At 39.1% G+C, this 25535-nt stretch overlaps 1 non-coding gene across 1 annotated transcript; it reads right to left on the minus strand.

Annotated features, from left to right (window-relative positions):
• Positions 1-3184: 3184 nt before the first annotated feature.
• Positions 3185-3375, minus strand: LOC120407219. Its single transcript, XR_005599849.1, has one exon. It is a non-coding gene; the product is annotated as a U2 spliceosomal RNA (small nuclear RNA).
• Between the last annotated feature and the right edge of the window lie 22160 nt (positions 3376-25535).

Here is a 25535-nt window from a genome sequence, read left to right on the forward strand (position 1 = left end):
AGTAAAAGCCAGACCAAGCTTCTCCCTTCTGCTGGGAGACACCGTGTCCTCTCCTCCCTCATTTGTTTGCTTGTTAGCTTTGTTTACCTGACATGTGAACATGGACATTCATTGTCTCTGCTCTGTGACTGGGCTGGTCAGAGAAAAAAATACACATCCATTGTCTAAAAATGCAAGAATATTAATGATCAGTGAGTTATTAGTTTTCCAATAATATCATATATGACACCTTTTAGATGCAGATTATAAACCTAGTGAGTTGGGAGTACACTGAATTGGTCAGGCCAGCTGAAGCTCATTACCTGATACCAGTGAACATGTCACCCTCTTGTCCTGGGATTCTCTTATGGTCACACTTACTAAATATTCATTCTTTACTTTTTCAGTTTGACATCTTCCTGGTTAAGCAACACACCTCTTCTTTAGTTTTGTTGACTGTCATTCTTATAATCCCAGGTACTTACCACTTTATACTTCCTCTTCAAAATACTCACCCCTTCCTACTATCTCCTCCAAACCTGCACATTATTTTGCTGACTTTGCCCCAAGTATAACAAGATCTCCCTTCTCCTGTCACTAACACTGACTTTTCAACAGTTTACGCTGGATGTATATTATTTAGACATATGTTCATGCAACAGAATATCTAGCAATTTAGGAGGACATTTCTATTTACAAATTCTCAAAAAAGTGGCCACCATTTTAGAATGATGTGCTATTTTGAATGTATTCCATTTTTCCTCTCTTAGATTTTTTTTACCCTTAACTCTAGCAGGCAGTTTAAAGTAAACTCAGCAGAACTAAAATTTTCCTGGAATCTTTGCCTTATTCAACATGTTATATTAATCTCACCTTCTCATGGAACTTTGAATTCCTATGGTTTGATAACATTTTGTATATTCATTAAATAATTTCTTGTTCCTTTATTTTTCTTATTACTTTTTACCTGAAAAATATGTCTACCTCAACTGGTTTAAGAAAATCTTTTCTAATAGAAATGAAGTGAAAGTTGCTTTTATAATTATGCCCCTTGGTCTTTAGGTAGACAAGTACAATGATTTCTAGATTACTTTAATTAGCACAATTAGATGTAATTGAAGGGAATAGAGGAGAAAATCTGAAACATAAGTTGTGTATGCTTCATAAGTTTTAGGATGTCTTTGAATGGACGAAAGGATTCTAAGCACTAGATATCTTCCAAGGGAAGTGTTTTATACCTCCTTAACAGCAAAGCTTGGAGTATTTTTGGTATTTTTTTGTATAAAGTCAAATGAATAGATTCAACTGAATTGTTTTCTGTGAATAAATTATGAGTCTTAATATAAAAAATATCATGTGACACATTTCACAAAAAAATCCAAAAGGAAACTTGTGTGCATACTACATACCCACCTAAGATGAGGCCATGAATTTGTTTCATCCATAACAGGTCCTGCTCCTACAATGAGCTTCAAGAGTGGAATCCACCTGAGGCACGTAGAGCATGTCAATCTTGAACTGCTGCTCTTTAGACTGATAAACAGATAAGTGTGCACTTGTCACAATCCACGCCCTTAAAGTTTAGAAAAATATGTCTTTCATGTCACTTTCATGTCTTCCTAGCTCTGCTAACAGGAAGTTTCAGCATTTCCAGCTCATTTTCCAACCTTCACGTGCCAGTGTTGCCTCTCTGGTTTCTTTTTGGTATCCTCTTATGTGCAACATGTGCGAACAGGTTCCTGAAATGTTTAGCATGATAGCTTGCTCTACATTTCTCAGCCATTGCTATGCCTGAGATTTATTTCTAGTGTTCACTGCTAAGTGTTATTGACTGACGGTCTTATTCTCTCTCTTCACCTCAGTCTCTCCTACTCCCACCCTCATCATAATCATAGAGAACACCACCACTTATCTTGGTAGAGCTGCGTATCATTTTTCCCATGTATGTTTGAGAGATTTCCCAAGGTACTGTGGTCTCAAAAGCAATATTCATTCTTATATACAAATAAAAATGCACACACAGAATTCCTCCATTAAAAATGGTGTATTGCTTGAAAACAAGAGATAATGGTCACAGTGAGGTGAATTGTTTAGAACAAAACTGTAATAATGAGTTACTGTAATGCAACACCAGCTGGCTGAGAGCATGCTGATTTCCCAATGTTTGTGAATCTTTTACATCCTCTTCTCTTTCTACTTCAGCTCCATAGTAGTTATACGAGTTAGGGCAGCCTGCTGTGCATTTACTACCATCATTATCAGGAGGAATGTTGTGATGTTTTGTGCAGAAGTAGCTCTGGGGGACGTAATTTAGCTTGACAAGGCATAGCATTACTCAACGCAGCTAGCGTCTGAGTGCAGAAACTTACGGTCTTCTCGACCTACCTACCCCACCAGACCCAGAAAGACATGTTCAGTGCATCTGACAGTTTCCTGCCCTTTCTTCCGTCTCCAAGGGAACAGTAGCCAGGTGGAGTTTAGAAGTGTCAGAGGATGGATGCCTGAAGATCTTTGGTGCTTCCCAAAAATGCAAATAAGGTCCAGAAATACAACACCATCCTTCAAGAATCCAGGGGTTTCATATACATAATTATGTAAACACTGATATCCTGCTCTTCTCAGAAGGTAATAACAACAACTCCTTTGATAAGAGTAATTCACCACCCACATTAACACACAACCAGTCTAATCATCATTTAAAAATCCACTGTTCGTGAAAAATTTCCAGCAGGCTGTCCTAACTCACGTAACTACTAACTCACATAACACCTAACTCATGTAACTACTATGCATCTGTCTCTGTCCCACACACCTATACCTGGTCCATATAAATAGGCAAAATCTACCACTTGGGAATCTGCTCTGAATAGCAGCCAAGAAACAGCTGTAACAGTAGTTTGGAGATACCAGAGTGGCATACAAAAGGAAAAACAAAGGAAGTGAGTGCCATAAAGAAAACCTCCCAACAGATAAGCCAGGGGTATAAGATAAGAGATATGAATAAAATACACCAAATTACTTCAAAGGCAATTAGAGGGGAAAATATTCTGGTAAAAAGTTCTGTCTTATATAACATAACAATATTTTATTGTAAAGAAGACAAGGGTTTCCAATCGGTTTGCAACAACTTGAACAAATCTGCTCTAAAGGGGCATCATTATGGTAAAATTCTTTCTGCTTTTCTAACCAGAAGATTCTCCCTAGAAGGAGAGGCACCGGTCCTGGAGGCACTGCAATACCAGGTCAATGCATGGAGTGGACAGAGCAAGCTCCTATTCCAGCTCTCTGTTTCAAAAATCAATTTAATATACAGTCCTCAAATAAAGGACATATCAGATATTAAACTGATAAGAACAGATTTAAAAATTTTATTAAAGTAAATGTTTACAATGAAATATACACAGGTTGAGAGGGAAGGTACTGTACATCTGGGGTCAGGCTTGGGTTATGGGGGGTTACAGATATCGTTTGCAAGGATGAAAAGATACAGACATATCGCATAACCTGCATAGACCCAGATTGGGGTGCAAGGGTTTTTAAAGTGTCAGTGAATAAGTGGGCTCGGGTTCGCCACCCCTGGAATGAATAAGGAGTCCAAGTCAGTATCGGTGGAGCGGATAGGTACATGGGTGGGGTGCGTTCCTTGGTCCCTCAGGGAAGGAAGTGGGTTATTTCCCTGGTCAGCTGTCTCAATTACTCAGTGTGGTATTGGCGGTGTCCGGTGATGTGTTCGTTATAAATGTCTCTGGACCACCTGATGGTGTCTCATGACCTGTCTCATGAGCCGGGCATAGGGTCGACCGACCCCACATGCTCTTAGAACTGGCTCGTTGCGGGGGTCCCATGAGCCCAGGGCTCCCACGATCAGGGCGTGTACTTGGACTTCGTAGCTCTGGGCTCTCAGGGTCTCGGCCAGCGGGGCGTACTTCGACTCCTTCCGTGCTCGGGCCTCATGGAAGGCAGGTGACTGGTTTTCGAAAGGCACCGTGATGACTACCAGGAGGACCTTCTTCTTTTCTGTGTCCGTCACCACGATGTCGGGTCGCAGTCGGCTGTCTGTCCCGGGGATGGCGGAGTCGACGGTGATCTTCCCCAGGGACGGTGGGATGGCTTTCACTAGTCGGTTCTGGAGGGCGTTGTGGCGGTGCCGCCAGGCTCCGGAGTGCTGCTTGTATCCGCACAGGACGTGCGGCAGGGTCTCGTTGACGTAGCCACTGCCAAGAACTGTTAAGGCAAATGGGGAAAAGAAAGTGTTGTTCCTCAAAGTCAGTCAATATTTGGAGGGGAGGGGTAGGGGGAGAGGGGAAGGAGAGTGTGTGTGTGTGTGTCTGTGTGTGATTGTTCAACTAGCGTAAACAAGAATGAGTTATTTTAGGAGTGAGTTTTATGAAATATTTTCAGATCCTCTCCTTTTACCTGAAAAAAAAATAGCACAGAAGACCCTCAAACTCTGATTAGAGCGCAGGACGTTTTTGCCACTTCCCTATTCATTTCTCACATATCAAAATTGCCACTGTGTATGTTTATAAGGATTAAAATGGAACAATGCATGAGCTTATCTAGTGATTAGTGTTTTTGGCCTGTCTTCCAAAAGCCAGGAATAAAGCAGTTTCACATGGCATGATTTGGGTGTGTGCACAGGGGTGGGAGTGGTGGGCAGGCAGCATTTATGGATACATTCCTCAGGTACTGTCACATACCTTCATTTTTTAATTGCCTTGTAAAATATGCACTAAATGGTGGGAGATCTGTTCTGTATACAGCACCCTATGGACTTTTGTGCTCTTCATTGCTTTTTCTAACTTAGATGGATCCAGCAGCTTTTCAGTGTTACCCGTGCTGCTCTCATCTTTCATTTTGTATTCAACAGTAGAAATTGGGAACCACAGTGTTTAATAGTCCTGATTTATTGTCTATTATCAGAGAAAAGAGGAGATGAAAGTGGTCCTTGTTCCCAGTAACAACAAGGCAAGCAAACAGCAATTCAAAATGTGTGCTTGTTCCTTTGAAGTCCTTATATCCAGTCACCATTTTGATGGCCAGAAGTGGCTGCATCTGCTTTAGATTTTAGTTTTGATTTTAATAGGTCAAGTTGGAGCATTAAACTGATGTTTTATAGAGTTTGCTTGTGCAAGTGATATGTATTTACAAATATGTAGCTTCTTTAAAAGAAAACTAGCTTGAAAAGGGCTCTGCAGTATGTTAAATTACGCCTGATTGCAGTATGCAGAAAGATGGAAGAGGGATGGGGGAGGGGGGTAAACAGTTTACAGTGTCTGTTCTTTAAACCAGTACTATGTATTTGATCAATATTTTTAAAATTAGAACAAAGTTTCCTACTTTCACCCTACCCCCAGTATTCCTCATTTACATGTAACTGTAAACTACAGAGTTTGGACAGCAAGGATACATCTTAGATCCAGTTTTGTTTAATAGCTTCATCAATGATCTGGAAGAAGGGGTTAACAGACTTAACAAGTATGAAAATGATGCTAAATTGGGAGGAATTACAAAAATTGCGCTGTCAGGGGTGTTCCCTAAACCAAAGAATATCTGTCTCTTATTTATGTAGTTGATTTCTCACGTAGGGTGACCAGACATCAAATGTGAAAAATCGGGATGGGGGTGGGGGGTAATAGGAGTCTATATAAGATAAAAAGACCCCAAAATCAGGACTGTCCCTATAAAATTGGGACATCTGGTCACCCTATTCTCACTTGATGCCACACATCAAAAGAATTAATACTACAGAATAAAGGCCCAAACCACCAATTCAAGTTGATAATCCAGGACAAGTTTCCAAACACGTGGCCTTAAGATGCTCATATGTGCCTGTACATCCATTGTGTCCACAAAACCTGAATACACAAGGCAGTATTTCCATTTCAAAATGGAGAGAATCACACATAATGTGCATAAATGCCTATTTGTTTGTGCAAATTGAGATGTGGGCATAACATTTGCATGTGCATATTTTGTGAGCACTGCTTGAGTATACTTGAATGTTTGGTCATTAACATCTACAGTCATCCTATTGATCACTGACATTTCATATTATTTAAATATATTATGCCTTGGCTTGCAAAGATATGAAGAAAAGAATGCCACACAGACAGCACATAGCATTGTTCAGTTTTTATAATATATATGAACCTGTAAAAATAACCAAATGTTGACTCTAGGGTGTTTGATTCAGTCTTTTTAAGAGACAGACCCATGCTAGCATGATCTTACTGTCTTTCAATACATCTGTTGACCCTAAGTGCCCTCCTAATTAAGTCTTCAGTGCATCAAACTTAGATATAATATCTTTGTCAAGTAAGGTCAGACTTTTTATGGATCTATGTCAAAGCTATTGAAAGTAGTTCACTGGTGAGGCAGAAGACAAAAAAAAAAAAGAGTAGCTTGCCGAGAGCAGACAGAATTAGTGTTTGAAACCCTTCCAGTAGGAGAGGGTACACAGCTGGCAGAGAAACATTTTCCCACTCTGCTACACATTAACTTACGAAGACTCACATATAGGCCGTGAAATATAATCAGTGTCTGCTTGCAATTGCCTCAAAATGTACTATTTTGGGGCGGGGGGGATAGAGGATAACAAGGTTTGATCCATTTTCTGCTGGAAGTGGCAGTAGCTCCTACTTTCTAAACGTAGATATTTTGAAATATGCTGATGGCAGGGTCATCCAGATGAAAGCCTAGAGCATCCACACTGCTCCTTTTAGTGCAGGAACACCCCCTTCCCTGATACAAGATCCTTGTTTGCACAAAGTTTGGTCTTCTGGCACTTGAGGTTGGGGCAAAGCACAGTGGGATGCTGTTCTCCTGCTAATCACCTTGTGTCACAGTGCCTCAGTGGGTCACAACTGAGAATACCAAACTCAGGACAAACTGCTGAGAATTAGGGCAGACACTCCAAGGTGGTTATTCTCCCAAACCAGCAACAAAAGTAAACTTCTGTTTCACCACACTGGCTAACAAGAAGTCAGAAAAGCAGCCTCCTTAGTATTCCAGTCCTTTTCTCACCACCAAAAACACTAGACTTAATGATGAGTGGTTATTTAAAACCAATTTCATCAACCAAATGGTTCTTCTGATCCCAAAGGACCAGCCACATACCCAGGTCAATATATAATTCAGATCTTGCCCAATAATCATGCTGTTGCCAATCCTTTAGTATCTAATAACTAAAGGTTTATTTATAAAAAGAAAGAAAGGCAAGAGTTAAAATTGGTTAAAGGAATCAAATACATACAGTAATTGCAAAGTTCTTGGATCAGGCTTGTAGCAGTGATGGAATAAACTGCTGGCTTGTGAAGTCTCTGGTTGCTCCACAATTAATTGGAAGGTCCTCAGTCCCTTGGTTAGAATGCTCCCATTAGTATAAGTCCATAGTCCAGAGATCAGAGCACGAAAGAGGCAAAAAGGAGCTGTTTCCAGGGCTTTTTATAGCTTTTGCAATTTGGAGGGAAACCCACTGTTTCAAACAAAGCCCTCAGTTCAGTTTGTGTTAAAATATAGGTAACAAGATGGAGTTTGGGTCACATGGTTTAGACACATGCCTTTGCATGCTCTGCTGAGTCATAGCAGGGGCCATCACCCAGACTCTAGCTAGAATATCCATAGGAAAACCCATTAGGTGTAGATAGGCACCTTCCATTGTTCATTGTGAATTAAGGGTTCTTTGATGGGCCATTCAACTTGAATAGTTCCTTCACAAAGTGCTGGCTAAATACCTTGTTGGTGTTGCCACAGGACTAAACATTTGAAATACAAGTACATAGTTAATATTCATAACTTCAGATACAAAAATGATACATGCACACAATTAGCATAATTGTATTCAGCAAATCATAACTTTTCAACAAACAACTTTTTTGACACACTTTGTATAAGATTTGTTGCAATTATATAACAGTGGTAGCAACAATGATCTACCTGGTCATGTTTTCATCATATAACATCACACCTGGTTTGGCTCTTCACAGGATACATTCTGTTGTTGTCCAAGTCAGTGTCAAGGTTATTGACGTGCTTCTAGTCTGAATTTGTTTTTTTTAAAACCCACTGATGTAAAGTGACTAAGATATATGCTCAGTGTGTCTTGTGTCCACTTGCTAACAAGTTTCAGCCGCCTTGTGTTTGAATTACTATAGGAAAAAAGAGTCATTGCAGAAAAATCTAAAACCCCACAAAATTAAATCACACCTGAAGACTGTTATATTTATTACTGCTGATAGCTCTGGTACAATGGCTTTACTGAAGTGAGTTTTCCTTACCTTTTCAACTAGATATGCTATTCCTCTTCACTCAGTTGTTGTGTATTGTTTACCAGCAGCCACAGTTCACATCAGAGGTGGCTGATAAAGCCAGTCTTGTATATACAATGGTTGTAAAGGGCTTTGGGGATCTTACTATGAATCAAAGTTAATATGATTTAAGAATAGCTTGTTTCTAAGTAGGTTATATGGTTGTCTATTGTTATTGTATCTGAGCACTTTCCATGAAACAAAGCTCAAAAATACCTCTTCCTTCCAAGTTGTTCTCAATGTCCATTAAATAAACCATTCAGCAGACAATGGACAGTTAGATGTTTTCATTCAGAAAAATACTGAGTAGATCTAATAATATTCAATATTACAAATCTGTTTCTCCATATTTTCATATAATGTGGAAATAGAAAGATTGAGAGAAAATGTGATTTGTGGTGAGTAGGTGGACTGGCTAGGAGTCCAGCAATGAGCTCCTGAGTTCAGAGGTAAGTTTAGGCTGCCAGCTTTATGGCTTGGAATGACTGAAGGCAATGAAGGTTGGTTAATATTGTTCAGTGTAGTCTGTCATACCTGGAAGAGTCTTGGGTGGCTTTCAGCTCATGCTGTGCTAACAATCCCCTGTGGCTGCTACAGCTGGTTGTATGGCTGGTGTGTGTGTGTGTGTGTGTGTGTGTGTGTGTGTGTGTGTGTGTGTGTGTGTGTGTGTGTGTGTGTGTGTGTGTGTTTATAATTAGAGAAAAATTGCATTACATTTCCTGTTTAATAACAGGATCTCAGCCAATCTGATGCTTTCTTGAGGAGTTCAGGAGTGAATCACCTGGTTCCCTCTCTGCCTTAGTGAAAGGGACTTGTGTCAGCTCCCTCACTCTCCAGTCTATTACCCCCTTCAACAATCTCCACAAAATCTTTCCCCACCTTTACTTTGCCTTGAAGGTTAACCTCAGGTGCACTGCCATCCCTATACCTTCTTCAAAGGTGTTTCCCAACAATACCCAGCACCTGTCACTGAAATGCTTACCAAGTATGCTGTCCCCAACGACACAGCATACACACCAGCCTGGTAGATCAGCTGAGGATTCACACTTTAATATATTGAACTTAAATCTGTTCTTTAATATACTAAAATCAATAATAAGTTCAAACAGAACAGACAATTGCCAGAAAGAAAACAAGTGTAAAACTTTGTAATTACTAAAAAGTAATAGGCTGGAATCCTTGTCTAAGGCATTTTCTGATTGAAAACCACACAGCACTACCAACACACATGGCTGGGAATCCACCATTTATAGATACTGAAGAAACAGTTGTAGGTGCCTTTTTTGTGATAGAAAGCCACAATCCCCTCGCCAACCTTTTCTTAAAGTCTAGTAAGCCTTATTCTTGGTGTTTGTTCTCTACAGTGCTGGGACTATGTCACCTTTTCTCATCTTTTGTTAATTTGCTTTTCCTGTTGACTTCAGACACAGAGTGCAATTCCCATTGTCTTTGGCCTCCCCTGTTGTCATGCTGTCTGATGAGACTCATGACCATGAGTGCCAAGCTCAGAGCTGACACCCCGAACTGGTTGTGTGTTCTATGATTATATTTCACCAACCCTATAACAAATGTGAACTCCTAAAGCACAGTCTTGCCATGGAGTAAGACAATCCCTTTGGACATTGTAGTCTATCTTGCAACTGAAGCAAGCTGTAGTTAGTGACAGCTGATTGTACACAAAAGATTCAGGTTGCTCCCAGTCCCAAGAGACCAGCCACTTACCCTAGGACAATTTGTATCTTAGATCTCACACCAGAAACAACACTTGTTGCCAATCCCATAGTAAACTAAAATAAGCAAGCAAACATATACAAATAAGTTACGATCTATGGTTTTTAAAAGGTGTCAGTTGTAGCAAACTATCACTACTGAAAGGCTTTTAGGGCTAACCCAGGTTGACCCTGGAGATCTCTGCTTTAGTCTTCGATTCACAGGGTCAGAGCTACAAACAGAAAGATGAAAAAGTTTGTCAGCTGTTTCCTTCTTTCCAGAATTCAAGCTGATGGGATGAGCCCTTTTGCATGTAGCATCCATGGCTGACTTTACCATGAGACGAACTGAGGCGGCCGCTTCAGGTGCCAGACTGTGGGGGGGCTGGCGAGGGGGGACACGGGACACTAGGACCTAGAGTGTAGAAAATTGTGTCTGCTGCTAGTGCATATATATTCTCTCTGCTCTAGATGCACAGAGATGGTGGAGTGCTGGGCTGGAGGAAGGAGGGCACAAGAGACATAACAGGCAGACAGGAGAAAAGGTGAGAGGGAATAACCAAAAGCAGCAGGAACTGCAGGGAGAGAGAGGAGGAGGAGCCTCTTATGTACCTCTCTAGCACCCCCAGGAGCCTGGACTCATTAACACCAGGTTCTCAGGGAGCTTCCTGTTTCCTGCTGCTTCCCTGAACCCACTTGAGGAGAACAGGCAATCAACTGAAGTATTAGGAGCCAGTTAGGCCCTTAAGACGCAAATATCTTCCCTCACTCAGGCCCTGCTACCATCCTGCTTATTTGTCCCCTTCAACTGAGTGTTGAGAGCCACCATACCTGGCATAGAACAGCAGTCATAAGTGAAAGAAGAAAACACCCCTCTGGGGCAGCATTCAGAAGAAAGCAAGCAAGCAAAGGAAGCTTTTCTATCTAAGCAGAGGAAAGAACAGAGGAGTGCAGACATGGATCCGAGAATTAAACCCTAGAGCTATTTTTGTCGCATGCAGTTCTCATTCATTGAACTTGGTGGTCAGTGATGCAACATCACCTTCTAGTGAGGCTGCTGAATTTTTTAATGTAATTTAAAGCATCTATGTATTTTTCTCTGCATCAGCTCATCAATGGCAAATTTTGAAGCAACATCTGGGAATATCCCCTCTGACACTGAAACCACTGAGTGCCATACAATGGGAAAGTCAAATGGAGGCAATAAAGCCTATCAAACACCAAATTGGGAAGATAGATGATGCCATAATTGCCATTATGGAGGAAAATTCTATGACAGGAACTGTTTGTGGGAGAACAGTGACAGAGGGAAATGGATTCACCACAAACATACATAACTTCAAATTTCTGTGTGGCTTAGTGTTGTGGCATGACATACTGTTTGAAAGAAATATTGTAAGCAAGAGATTCCAAGGTGCTGAACTTGATATATCTGGAGCAATGGAACAACTGGATAAAGCAAAGTCATACCTACAGTCTTACCAGTCAGATGAGGGATTTCAAAATGTTCTGAAGAGTGCACAGAAGTTGGCAGAAGAACTTCACACTGAAGCTATTTTCCCACCCATTCAAGAATACAAGAGTCACTGAAGAAGATGACATTTTGATTACAGCAGCAACATAGTTGAATAATATTTGAATAATATTTCTTGCAGGTTTAAACTAGTGTAAATGGTGAATTCTCTGAAACTTCATTAAACCATGATTTGAGGACTTCAGCTACAGGTTAGGAATCTATTTCAGAAGTGGGTGGGCGAGGTTCTGTGGCCTGCAAAGTGCAGGAGGTCAGACTAGATGATCATGACAGTCCCTTCTGACCTTAAAGTCTATGAATAATATTTCTTTATAGCCTTTGGTGAATAGGGATGATGTAGGCTAAGGTCTCATCTTTCTGTTGAATGGTTATTTCTTGCAGAAGTTACCCAACATTTCTGCAAGGGGTCCCCACTCCATCCAATCAGCTTCAAACACACACACACACACACACACACACACTCGCAACAAAAAACATACACACTCGAGACCATCTGCTAAGTTCTTACTTGCGCAAACATTTGTTGCACAGCTCTTTTAAATAAACTTCCTTAGCTGGGTGAACGCAAGTCAGCTGGGGAAGACTGATCCATGCTAAGATGTCATAGATGTTGTGGAGGTCCCTGACCAATTCTCAAGAACCAGATTGCAACCACTTTGCTCTCAGGAACACAGTATGTATCCTAGTTAGGTGTTTCAGAGCTACAAAAAGTTTTCCCTTGAAAAATTGCATAGTTTCACCCATGAGGCCTATATAGCTTCTATGGGCCAGAAGCCACTCAGACAAAATTCATCAGTCTCAGGTTTTAAAAGACTAAATATAATTCTTATGTTTGCGCCACATGACATTTCTGTAAACATACCAGAGAAAGCTTGGTATAAAACTGCATTTGTCTTCATCATTTATTAGGAAGAAATTAATTCCACCACACTAGATTCAGTTATTTGGTGTCAGATCTAATGATATCATTATTTTGTTTTGAGGAAAATAATCTAATTGCTTCATTCTTATGAATCTGAGTTGATGCTATTTTATTTCCATACTAAACATCTGCTCAATCCTACTGGTATGGAATAACTATATCAGATTATTGATATGCATGGACTGGCATAATGCAATACTTTGTACTCCAATAATGATTTCACAGATGGGGAAAGTTATTTTTCTAGATCTCAGTTTCCCTAAAATCAGAGGGAGTAATAAATAAAAGGGGAAGGGAACCAAGCATTTGTCTGGGAAAACACCACAACCACATTCAGAAACATGCAATCATATCCAACCTGACCCCAGTGTGTTGGGCGTTTCCCACCTGGCAGTGGGAAGGTGATGAAAAAGTATCCCTTTAGCACATCACTCCCCTCTCTCTCCACTGCAGCCCACTCAACCTGTCTATGCTGCAATCATTGCAGTACTGTAGAATGATGCTACAGAACTGCAGGAACCTAGGGAAGTAATGTTCATTACACAAATCATTCCCAGTAACAAAGCTGGCATTAGGAAAAGAAGCTAGATGAAACAGATTTACTGGTAGCGTTTCCAATGATGTCCAGTTCTTAGTTAACAGTATAGGCCAAGTTTTTTTACCCAGTGTGCCTCAAACCAATACATATATGAAAGATATCTGATAAATATTTTCCCTATTTTTGTAACATAGGTTGTTTTAAAAAATACTTGGTCCATTTTCAGTAATTTAATTACTGTTTCCATGGTAGCAAAAGCAGCAGCAGGCAAATAAACTACTTTAAAAAATAATAATAATAATTTCAAAAGCACAGAGCTGGAAGTGCCAGTTCCCCCAGAGCACTTGCATGCTTTAGGATTCTTATAGAATGAAGTAGGTTGATTATGATACAGAATTCTAAGCTATTTTTCAAATATTGAATTCACTCAATTTAGTAGTTAATATATATAAATCTTACAAATACAGCAACATACTTCTAACGAGTGCAGTTTTGCTGGCTACCTGCACTTGTCATTTGGATGAGGTCACTGTGACCTGTTCTGAATTTACTCCCAATAATTGGGATTGAGAAGAAAATAATTAAATTTTAGCTTTGTTACTCATAACATACTGTGGCATGCCAACACCAACTTAGCCTATAACTACATAGCAGTTTGTGGTTCACCTTCATCTTGTCACAAAAGCCCTAGATAAAAACAGGTCCAAATGAATTACAGCTGCATAAGGCTTAATATATTTTTCATATCTTAAAATGGTCAAATATTAAATCTGACTGGCTGATGAAGGTACCTTTTTTGGGCATCTAGTTTAGCACATTGCAGATGTTGGCACTCAAAAGTTGCTCTCCAACAAGTGTTTATTCTGATTTTTTAGGTTTAATTTTAAGACTCAGTTGTTGCAAGGAATAGCTATCTTACTCTAAATTCAAATCTTGAAATCTAGATAGAAGATAATTTTTAAAATATTTAGCTGAAAAATGTCTAATATATTTTACAGTCTAAACATTTGGTCAGTTCTTTTTTACATATTGAACACCTGTTTTGGGGCAGCATCTTTGCTTTGTACTTAAAGAAAAAGTCTACACTGCAAACAGCAAGAAGTGCTCAGTTTGTATGTGATGTGATTATATTAGAGACCTTGCCAGCCATCATACAGGTAACAAAAGTTCATTTGTGTAGTTCAGTCCTTTTGGTAGGAGTACTTAGGTAATTGATACAAAGTATGTTATTCTAGTGAAGCAGCCCTGTGTTGTTGATGCATTAATAGCTATAAAATAACATTCTCCCCGCCACCCCCCACAGATGGCCAGACAGTGAGGTTTATTATTTCCAATTTAGAGCCCATTTTTTCTGGGTGTGCTAGCACCACTCCAATAGCATAAAGCTGGCCACTAGAGAATCACTTATCTAAAGAAACCTTCATATGGCATAGCACCACCATAATGGTTCTTATGCTGTAACCTTTCCCTGCCCTCCCTCCCCACTCTGTGGCTGTCAGTATAAGAGGCCTTGGCCAGGGCGCACTCTTGCTCAGGTGTTGTAACATCCCTGAGGCTACACTAATTTACCCTGAGGACTGAGCCAGAATCTGAATGATCCCAGAGTCAGGCCGCATAAAGGAGGCTGAAGACTAACATTGCACCTTCCTCCTAAGCACTCCTCAGCTACAACCTACAATCTGACCTTTAGAATGTCCTAGACATTACATTTTAATACATTTTTTAACCTAGTTCTGGCATTTATGTCCTGTTAACAAGAATGTAAGGAATCAATTTAGTATACACACACACATGCTGATAGCTAGATCAGTATCCTGCACAAACATTTTCTAAAGCAGTTTTAAATTTTAATAGAAATGATCTACGGTTTGAAATATGGAAGACAATACATAGACACTAGAAGATATAATTTGTAGTGAGCAGGATTGTAAGTATGTAATGTTTTAGTTAAAAGGTTGTAGCGGAAAGAGAGAGGCTGTGCTGATAGGTTTTTCCAGAATACTAACATATGTATGAAATGTACGAAACAGGAATCTAGTTTTAAGTTGGAGCACCACAGTACTCAGATACTTAGTAAAACTAAAAGGAAAACTGGGGGGGGGGAATGTTAATATCAGGAGGTTTCGTTTATGCTGATTTTTATTGTATATTTTATATTATTCCCTCCCCCTTATTTCCATTGCTATGTAAATAGTTTTCTTCCTCGTATGTTTCTGATTTATAATTCCATTGAAAAATGGAAATTTTCTTTGGTTCAATTTTTTTGTTTTGCTTTTGATGTTTTCACTTATTTTTAATTTTTTTTTTCTTGTTAGAAACCTGGAGAACCTTAAGCAGTTCTTACTTCTTGAAAAGTAATATTTTAAATCGTGGGAACTTCTAAAGTAAAAGTTGTCCATTTTAAAATGTTATGTAAATAGACCCCAGAAGGCAATTAAGCCATGAAGCATATATTCTTTTTATAAGAATGTTTCTTAAATTAGTTTAATCTTGATAGGCTATTTTAAAAACATAAAGAATGCCGATTTAGAAAATAAGGCATTTGTCTTACAGCCCAGTTACAAAAGAGAAGGTCAATGAAAGGAGTCACATTTGTGACAAGAATAGCAACATTGGTCCTAAATTGGAACTTATTTTTGCTGATGGACAAACATTGAGTGACTTAACTGAAAGACAACCCCTAGCAATCAGGTATGTTTAAGTCACACTTTCCATACACTGGAAAGATCTTTTCACCCAGCTATGACCATCCCAGCTTCCTCAAAAGTGGTGTCATGTATTCAGCTTTGATATTTTTAGGGGTCAAACTTATTTGGTGGTTTGTGTACTGCAGAGTATTATCTAAAGGGTTATATTTTAAATATAGCTTTTGGAAAAGTAGTGCAAGTTAGGAATGACCTTACTCAAAGTTGATCAGACCAAGCTGTATGGCTCTGAGGTAGCCATGCACCAAATTTGTCTGAGGACTTTTAAGGGTCGTGCTGCAAAGTGGAGTAAGCAGACACAAGAATCAAGGGTAAAGCTGAGAATCCTTGTCACTGGGGTCAACAAGCCAATGGAGGGAACACTGATGTTCAAGTCTTCAATAAACCAACAAATTGAATATCATTAGCCTTTGACGTTTGTGAGCCAAGGTTTCCATTATGACCGCTTTCAGAGTAGCAGCCGTGTTAGTCTGTATCGGCAAAAAGAACAGGAGTACTTGTGGCACCTTAGAGACTAACAAATTTATTTGAACATAAGCTTTTGTGGGCTACAGCCCCACTTCATTGGATGCATGTAGTGGAAAATACAGTAGGAAGATATATATATACACAGAGAACATGAAACAATGGGTGTTACCATACACACTATAAAGAGATTGATCAGTTAAGGTGATCTATTATCAGCAGGAGAGAAAAAGAACTGTTTGTAGTAGTAATGAAAATGGCCCATTTCCAGCAATTGACAAGGACATGTAAGGAACTGGGGGGGAAGGGGAGAAGATATACTTTGTGTAATGGCCCATCCACTCCCAGTCTTTATTCAAGCCTAGTTTGATGGTGTCCAATTTGCAAATTAATTCCAATTCAGCAGTCTCGCATTGAAATCTGTTTTTGAAGTTTTTTTGTTGTAATATTGTGACTTTTAGGTCTATAATCGAGTGACCAGTGTGTGTGTATATATATCTTCCTACTGTATTTTCCACTACATGCATCCAATGAAGTGGGGCTGTAGCCCACGAAAGCTTATGCTCAAATAAATTTGTTAGTCTCTAAGGTGCCACAAGTACTCCTGTTCTTTTTAAGGTTTCCATTACGATTTCTAGCTTCATTATTTTACTTTTTCTTGCAGTCCAATAATATAATCTAATATTCTACATCCTCAGTTTGAACCCAGTCCTATTACCATCAACTTCATTAGCAAACTCCTATTGACATCAATGGCAAAAGAATCAGGCCTCAGTTGGACACGTTAGAATAAGTTTTGATTGCCCTAGGACATCTTAGTCTCTTTGGGATACTGATGCTGCCAGCTTTTTATCAAAGCTTTGGCATCAAATCAGAATTTTCTCTGAGTTGGTAAAGTGTGACTCAAAACAGCGGGGGGATGAAATTTTACTTGAACACATTACTCCAGTCTTAAATATCATGTATTCCTGTGAAAAAGCCAACATGAAAGATGTTTTTCTAAAAGAAAAAAAATGTCCTGCAAATATCTATTCTAATAGTGTACTTTCAACTCTACTTTGCCAGGCATCTGAGAGGTCTTACATACTGTGGTGTCAAAGAACTAATTGATGTGAGAAATCTCAGGGTCTTATTCTGTAGACACTATTACTGGCATTAGCCTCAGATTATTAACAATGATCTTCCAGGAAAAGCATTCACAAAGAGATCATAATGGGGGACTAAACGATGTCACAGATAATACAACATGCATAATTTGCTCCTTAAATCACAAAAAAACTAGACTTCATTTAACAGACAAGATCCAACATCTTCTGCACTGAATAAGTTAAGATCAGAATTTGTGGGAGCTGAGCCTTTGAAGCCTACAAGTTTTGAGACAGGCACCCATGGAGATTAACATCCACCCAACATAGCCAAAAAGGGACAAACAGGATAATTCCTATCAGACTGATTCATTTTAACTCACAATTCATATTGAGTTTAAATGGTCTGTCATGAAGCAGGTACAATATTAAAGAGTGGTTCTGCTCTATAATGTGACAGTAAACAATGACACCTCCTTACTCAAAGCTGACCCTGCACCTTGGCATAACTACTTGCTTAGTGACAAAAAAATACGATTAACTGCTTTTTAGTCCTGTTAGCCCTGCACAGACAACACAGCAATGAGAGCTAAGAGAAAAATGGATTCTTTTTTACACACATGAATACTCAATTGAGAGCAAACTGGACTAAGTTAGAGGGGGAAATAGCAGCATTAAGCCCTCTACTTAGCTCCCTCATTCTGTCACTGTTATAAACATACAGCTAAGGGTAGCATAAAATCCCTCTTTACCCTGTAAAGAGTTAATTCCTCTTTTACCTGTAACAGGTTAAGAAGCTCAGATAACCTGGTTGGCACCTGACCAAAAGGACCAAAAAGGGGAGAAGATACTTTCAAATCTGTGGGGGAAGGTTTTTGTTTGTGTCTTTGTTTTGTTCTCTTCGAGTCAGCAAGGAACCAGGGCAGGAAAAATACATCTCCATAAGCATATCTGGACTAAGCCTCTAGTATTACAGAAATAGTAAGTAATAGCAAAGAAATATGTTAGATTATCTTTTGTTTTACTTTGTAAATTTTCCCTGTGCTAAGAGAGAGGTTTATCTGTCAGTATTAGGAAAACTGCATTGTATAGGTGGAGCACCGGGCAACAGTTACGCTATACTATGAGCAAGAATTGAGTCCTTCGGTACAAAAATTCCTAATCAAAGATGAAAGTAAGAGATAACCCAAGTTGGTCTCCCCCTCCCTTTATTTTTTGTAATAATCCACCAGAAGCTAAGATGACAAAAGATTTGCCCAATATAACAAAGTGCATTAAAATTCTCTTTTTTGTAGTAACAGAGAGAAATCACAAGAAGTAGAGATGTGAATACACTGCACCATAAAAGATGGTCCTTAAAGTTCATCTAAAAAAAGATGTTTCAACCATTTGGACTATCTCTCCAGAGAAAACAAAGACACAAAAATATCCTCCTGTAGGTAATGGTTCAGCAGATCCCTTAATCACATGCTTTCTCCCACTGTTCAGCAAAGCATTTACACACACTGCAGCATCCTTTGAACTATTTTAGTTCCTGGTTTATAAAAGTTAGAGAGGGTTCAAAGAAGAAACACAAATTTGATTAAAGGTTCAAAAGTCATTCCCTTACAGTGCAAAGCTCAGGGAACTCAATCTAATTGGCTTAACAAATGGAAGTGTGTTGGGTGGCTACTTAATCAAGTACCTACATGAAGAATGGAAATTTGATAGTGAGCTTTTCAGTCTAGTAGATAAAGGTATAGCATGTGCCAATAGCTGGAAGTTCCAGGTAGGTAAATTCAGACTAGAAATAAAAAAAGGGTACACATTTTTAAAGAAAGAGAAGTTAATCATTGGAAGAAAGGTTGTGGTGTATTCTAAGTCATTGATAATTACCCAATCAAAGTTTTCCGAAAGCTATAATCTAGTTTAAACAGGAATTAATCAAGCAAATGTCTATGGCCTGTATTAAACAGGTGGTCAGCTAGATGGTCACAGTAGACCCTTCTGGCCTTCAGATATATAAATTAGAAGAAACTTCCACTGTCTCAATTAGGTGATCATTCTGAAACATTTACACTCCACATCCTTCAGTATCTGAGCATGTAAACTCAAGAGGCTTAATAACCTCTATGCAAAGGAATGGCTCATGAGCTGTACCAATCCAGGAAAAGTCCTGGAAAAGCCTCATTTTTTTAGGACAGTTCTTACTGAGTCTTTTAGGAATATCAATATAAAATAATTCATGCTTACCAAGTTAAATATTTAAGAAGAAGAAAACAGGTTTTTAGACAGAAAATAGAGGAAGTTAATGGTTAATTCTCATGGATCTGCTAGGATTAGGGAAACCAACTCTGCAGATAAAGAGACAAAGTGGGTGAGGTAGTATCTTTTATTGGACCAATTTCTGTTGGTGAGACAAGCTTTCAAGCTTACACATGGTTCTTCAGGTCTGGGAAATGTATTTAGCTGTGACACATAGTACAAGGTGGAACAGATTGTTTAGCAAAGTAGGTAACATATTTTAAGAGACCATTCAAGGTGAAGTGGATCATGCAGATTATTTTACTCTTAATCTGTTCATTCTTAGGCTGGTATAAAACAGAAGTAATTCAATGGGAGTCAGTCATATCAGTGAAAGCAGATCAGGCCCAGTTACTGACATCTTTACTCTGATTGTTATGCGCCCCAGAAACTTAGCTCTGTTTTTTTCTCTCCCATAAGTCCCCCAAACATTTCCATTCTTCCAGTAGAGCTCCCACAATTCAAATAAAAGACTATACCCTCTGGTTTAAAGCTGGCCACTATCCATCTTTCAAAGACCAGATAAAACTGAGGTCCTGAACATTTATCATTAAAGATCTCACATCATTTGTTCTAAGAGTACAGTTGTTAAACTTGGGGTTCTGACTAAATTCCAACTTTACTAATTATATTTGGCCTTGCTAAGTTTTTCCTGCATTCTCCACTGGACAAGGAATTCACTTGCCCTAAACATTTGGGCATTGATTTTATGTACGGTGGGTATGGCTGGACTTTTTTCCAAAGTGTTCTTTTTTGCAATATACCAATCAGTAAATTTTGTAAATCAGTTCAGTATTTGGTTGAAAAGTTTTTTATGAAATATAAATTCTATCAGATATCTTGAATTATTTGCTTTTAGAAATCCAAGGGCCAATTTCAGATGAAAATTGGAAAGTAACAAAGATATCTCACTGAAATAAAGTATGATCAATCTGTTTCAGTTATGAATATATAAATTTTTAAGCTTTCTTCTAACCTTTTATCATTTTTCTGCAACTCAGTATTGTTGCAAGAGTGCTGGGATTTTGGGACACTAACATATAGAAAGTCTCTGGCCTTTGCTTATCTTTTCTTGCTGTTTCAGGTAGTTGTTTTTTAATCAATTTTACGAAGTACTAAATAAGATTATGCTCCCTCACTCATATTATTGTGCTTTATGAAACAGAACAACATTGTGTTGGGGAAGTTTGAGAGTTCCATCATTTGTAAACTGTGCCTCAAGCACTGATTGCAATTTTGCAGCAGCTAGATATGCACCTCAAATAGACCAAAAAGTAAATACCACAGCTTGCAGTGGTAAAAAAAAAAAAGGAATACAATCTTTCCCCCTTCTAAATAGCAGCATTAAAAAAAAAAATCTAGAATGCATGCAATTATATCCAGGGGTAGCCTAGTTGTCGTAGGAGTCAAATATATGCCCCCCTCCCTCACCCCCGAGTTGCTTGTTGTATAGCATACAAGAAGTCTGTGCTAATTTCTTGAATTCACAAGTGGAAGAGACTAAAGAAAAAATAGTTTGTCTTCTTCCAGTTTGAATTTTCCTAGCATGCATTTGTAATCATCTTGCCCAGCAATAATTCATGCCCACGAGAATGCAGACTGATGCTAAAAGGTGGGATCTCAGTGTGGTGGATAATATTTGTGAGTAGTACTCTGCGATTAGACACCCATGGCTGGTCTGTGCCAGCTGACTAGGGCTAAGGAGCTGTTTAATTGCTGTGTAGCTCTCTGGGCTCTGGCTGCAGCCCCAGCTCTGGGACCCACTCACCTTGCAGGGTCCCAGAGCCTGCACTCCAGCCTCAGCCTGAATGTCTACAGTGCAGTTATAGCCCCTTACCCTGAGCAGCTGGCTCAGGGTAGTTGTGAGTGCCTATTTGTGATTTAGACAAACCCTAAAGTCCCACAATGTCAATAATAGTCTCAGAAAGAGTTAGAATGATGCATTGCGGATGAATCTAGCAATTTTGTTTGTGGCTATTTTGTTTGCTTGTGTTTGTAGTCCAGTCTGGAGTGGATACTCAAGTATCCACTTTCAGCCTAAGCATCCCAATGCCTTCCCACAATGCCTATCCCTCATTTTTGACTATTCAGTGTCAATTCTGCCTGAATCCATTCTACAACATTTTCAGAGTGCCAAAGTTTACATAACAGCGATATCTGGACATTTGAAGAAACTATTCTTGTGGCTTGTTACTTTAAAGCACTGGTGGCTCATAACATTTCTTGAATACCTGCAAACCTTTTTATTGTCAAAAAGCTAGCAGCACCATTCTTGGATGGACTTTACTTACAGTTTTGTAGTTGGAAATTGTTTTTGGATGCAGTACTTGCACACCAAACACAGCAAAAAATTCAGGGATCTTGAAAGTGTTAATATATTGGGGCTCTTATTTACACTATAACAGTGGCATATATGTGCTATAAAGTATTATGATGAGTGAGTTTCTTGGAGGTGTGTTAAAATCCAATAATGAATTTTTAAAAAGTTAAATAAGATCAGTCTCAGTGAAAGCAAATACCAGGAAAGTGATAAGTAGGGGAAAGCTTGTGTTTCTATTATAAACCTGTAATGCTAGAGCTACTAGTACATTAGTATGTTGCTAGATGCAATAGTTCAGAGTTTTTATCTGAACTGGCCATGAACTAGTAAAGTAGCTTTTAAAGCTCCAGAAAAAATGGTTCTCTAATCGCTAACTTCAGACAGACAGCAAAGTTTACCTGTCACTGTGGGAGAAATGTTGAAAGACATCCGGTGAAAGGAGAACAAAAGAATAAGCTTCCAATTTTTTTTAAATTATTAAAGGATATTTATTAAAGTTACATGAAAAAGGCCAAAAATAATCTATTTCATTTTCATGTAGATTTTAATGACTTTTCATCTTGATGGCTAATTCTTGCTCCATCAGAACTCTATCAAATCTGCTTACACTATAGCCATGAGCCCACACTTCTGTGTAATGCTTTTTCCCCTCCTGCACTGTCATGCTTCTAGGTGATATATTGTCAGTATTAGATGAATTCTTCCACTCTAAGAGCGGTTATACAACTTAAGAAAGCCTGCACTGAAAGTTCCCCCACATTGCCTTGCTAAAATTCCACAACCCTCCCCTTACGTGCTGTAGTTTCTACATGCATCAGTTCCTTGGTGTATGTTCATTTGGACACTTCAGAGGGTAGTTTGATAGACTCCAAGAACTGGACTAGAATCAAATAATTCATTTTACACATGCCATGTGACTGAAGTCTGGAGCCAGGATTGAACTGGCAACTCTTTACAGGACATCCCATATAGCAAGTGCCTGTATTGGAGTAGATATGAAAGGAAAAAAAGAACTTGGGTTTTCTTTAGCAAGCTTCTTTTTTGTAGGTGATTGTTATTCAATACTGCAGATGCAAGTTTTTAACTAAACTGGGACAGCATTTACGTGGCTGCATGCAATAGGGGAGGGAATTCATGGGGCCTCCCCTACCCCCTCCCACTGGCCACATAAGAACTAACTAGAATTGAAAGTACTTAAGGGAACTGTGGAGGCTGCTTTCCTCACACCCAGAAGCAACCTACTGTAAGAGGAGTAGAGAAAAGGGAAGAGTAGGTAGAGTCATGGCTCCATTCCTGTATGTCCAGCCAGGGCAGGGGACACACAAGGGAAGAGAACTTCTGTATCTTTTACAGGTGCAGTTTAGCTCTGTAGAAAAAAAAAGCTGTTTCAGTGAGACTTTTGTACTAATGTGTCAAATCTCATTGAGAATTCAAATTATTAGTATTACAGTAGCACTTAGGAGCTCTAGTTATGGATCAGGACCACACTGCATGAGGCATGGTAGAAACAGAACTAAAAGATGATTTCATACGGATACAGGCAAATGGATAGGACAGGATTTCTGCATTGACAGGAAATGACCTCGGCACAATATCCCAACCATTGTCAAGTTTGTTTGTTTTTATTAGCATCACAGAAGAGGGTTTTGAAGGCACATAAATGTTAGTTTTGCAGATATTTATTGGAAGTTTCTCCCATGCATGAGGGTCAACATGGTAGAAAACTAGGCAGTCTCTGGGGACGTACATACCAATTCTCAGCTGTGTATGTTAGTTTAATTACATTAGAACCAATGTAACCCTTCTGCCAGGTGTCAATGGCAGCAACAAGGCTTAGGTTCAGCCTAAGGACCCCAGACCAAAAAAATAAACAGAAGACTATGACTTGAATCCCCACTCCTACTTCTGCCTCCTAACCTTATAAAGCATATCACTCTTTATTAGTGATTATATACCCTATCAGGCACTCACCTGGGAGGTGGGAGACTGGGGTTCAAGTCCCTCCTCCACATCAGCCGGGGGGGTATTTGAACCTAAGTGTCCTCCATCCTGTGTAAGTGCACTGATCATTGGTATATTGGGGATAAGAGGGATGCTATGACCTCTGTTATTGCCCCAATAAGGGGCTGACTTGACTGAGGTTCCTAACTTCAGAAGTTTGTTCCTGGTTGCAGATCCTGAGTGGAGGAAAACTGCAAGTCAGAGGAATGCACTAAGTGTCTAATAGTTCAGTGGGTGGGGGTTAGGTCTCAACATTTCCTCCTGGCTAGCTAGGACAGCTCCCTGCTCATTGGGCCAGCTTTGTGAATCCCATATAATAAATGGAGAGAGTCAAATACTTAAGAATGGGAAGCTTGGGCACCATTTGTGAATTCCACTACATGCAGGGCCTTATTCCCCTCCCCCCTGGGAATCTATCCCCAAGTTCTTCATTTCTAAAATGGAGATAAACTTCTCTACTTCAAAGGTGCCACATACAAGCCTGTTAGGTGCTTAGATACCATGTTAATGAGAGCCTTAAGTCACCTAGAAAGATAGGGCAGAACACTCAGTATGCACTTAGGACAGGATTTTCAGAGCTATTTTGTTGACATTTAAATAATACATCCCTATTCAGGACAGCACTGTTCTGTATTGGGGATAGACAAGCCTGAGTTCCAGGGCTTTCATGAATAGCTAATATTTAGTAGATTTTTGGTTCTCTGAATTAGGCTGTGCATCACATACTTAAAACAAACATCAATTCTTGTAATCAAGTCAAAACAAATTAATCAAGAAACCAAGTATGGGATTTTCAGAAGCCCTCACTATTGGTCTAACTTCTCCTATAGTTTTCAATGAGAGTTTTGCCATTGATTTGAATGGAAGAAGAGCTTGGTCAATGCTGAGCATTTTTGAAAAAAGTTCCCCATAGGTACTGTTCTATGTTAATATGTCTAGAGGATTTGTTTTTAATCTTTTTTTCTTATGATTGGCTAAGACTTCAAACCGTGGATTTCCCCTAATCTGTCATGAGATCACTGCAAGATAATGTCAGTAAGGACCCATAATATGAATATTACAAAGGTCATGTCAATTTTGATTATTCTGTATCCCCAAGTCATTTCTGTATTTTAGAATCCAGACTGTTGCAATAACTTCACCTGTTTACTTCCTCAGCAGCAAGGAGAGCATTATTTCCATATTCTGGCAATTAGTACAAAAATGTACCAGGAAGGAGGTTTACTATTACTTACCAAGTATCAGAGGGGTAGCCATGTTAGTCTGGTTCTGTAAAAGCAGCAAAGAATCCTGTGGCACCTTACAGACTAACAGACGTTTTGCAGCATGAGCTTTCATGGGTGAATGCCCACTTCGTCGGATGCAAGAGTGTCTTGCACGAAAAGCTCATGCTGCAAAACGTCTGTTAGTCTATAAGGTGCCACACGATTCTTTGCTGCTATTACTTACCAGTCATTTAATAGTTCACAGATGATTGAGAGACTTAGCATAGCAAAGCTATATACCTAAATTTTCACTTTTACTAGTTGGTTAACCACCAAAAACCAGTTTTATAGGTCAGGATGATACACAAGCCCCTAATAAAGTTCTTCCAAATCAGTAAAGATTATAGAAATGTAAAGTCAAAATACAAGCAGAAAAATGACTAATGAAGTGAAATCTATTTTTAAAAGCTAGATGGCAAT

Source organism: Mauremys reevesii, linkage group 5, assembly GCF_016161935.1.
Source record: "Mauremys reevesii isolate NIE-2019 linkage group 5, ASM1616193v1, whole genome shotgun sequence".
NCBI lineage: Eukaryota > Metazoa > Chordata > Testudines > Geoemydidae > Mauremys > Mauremys reevesii.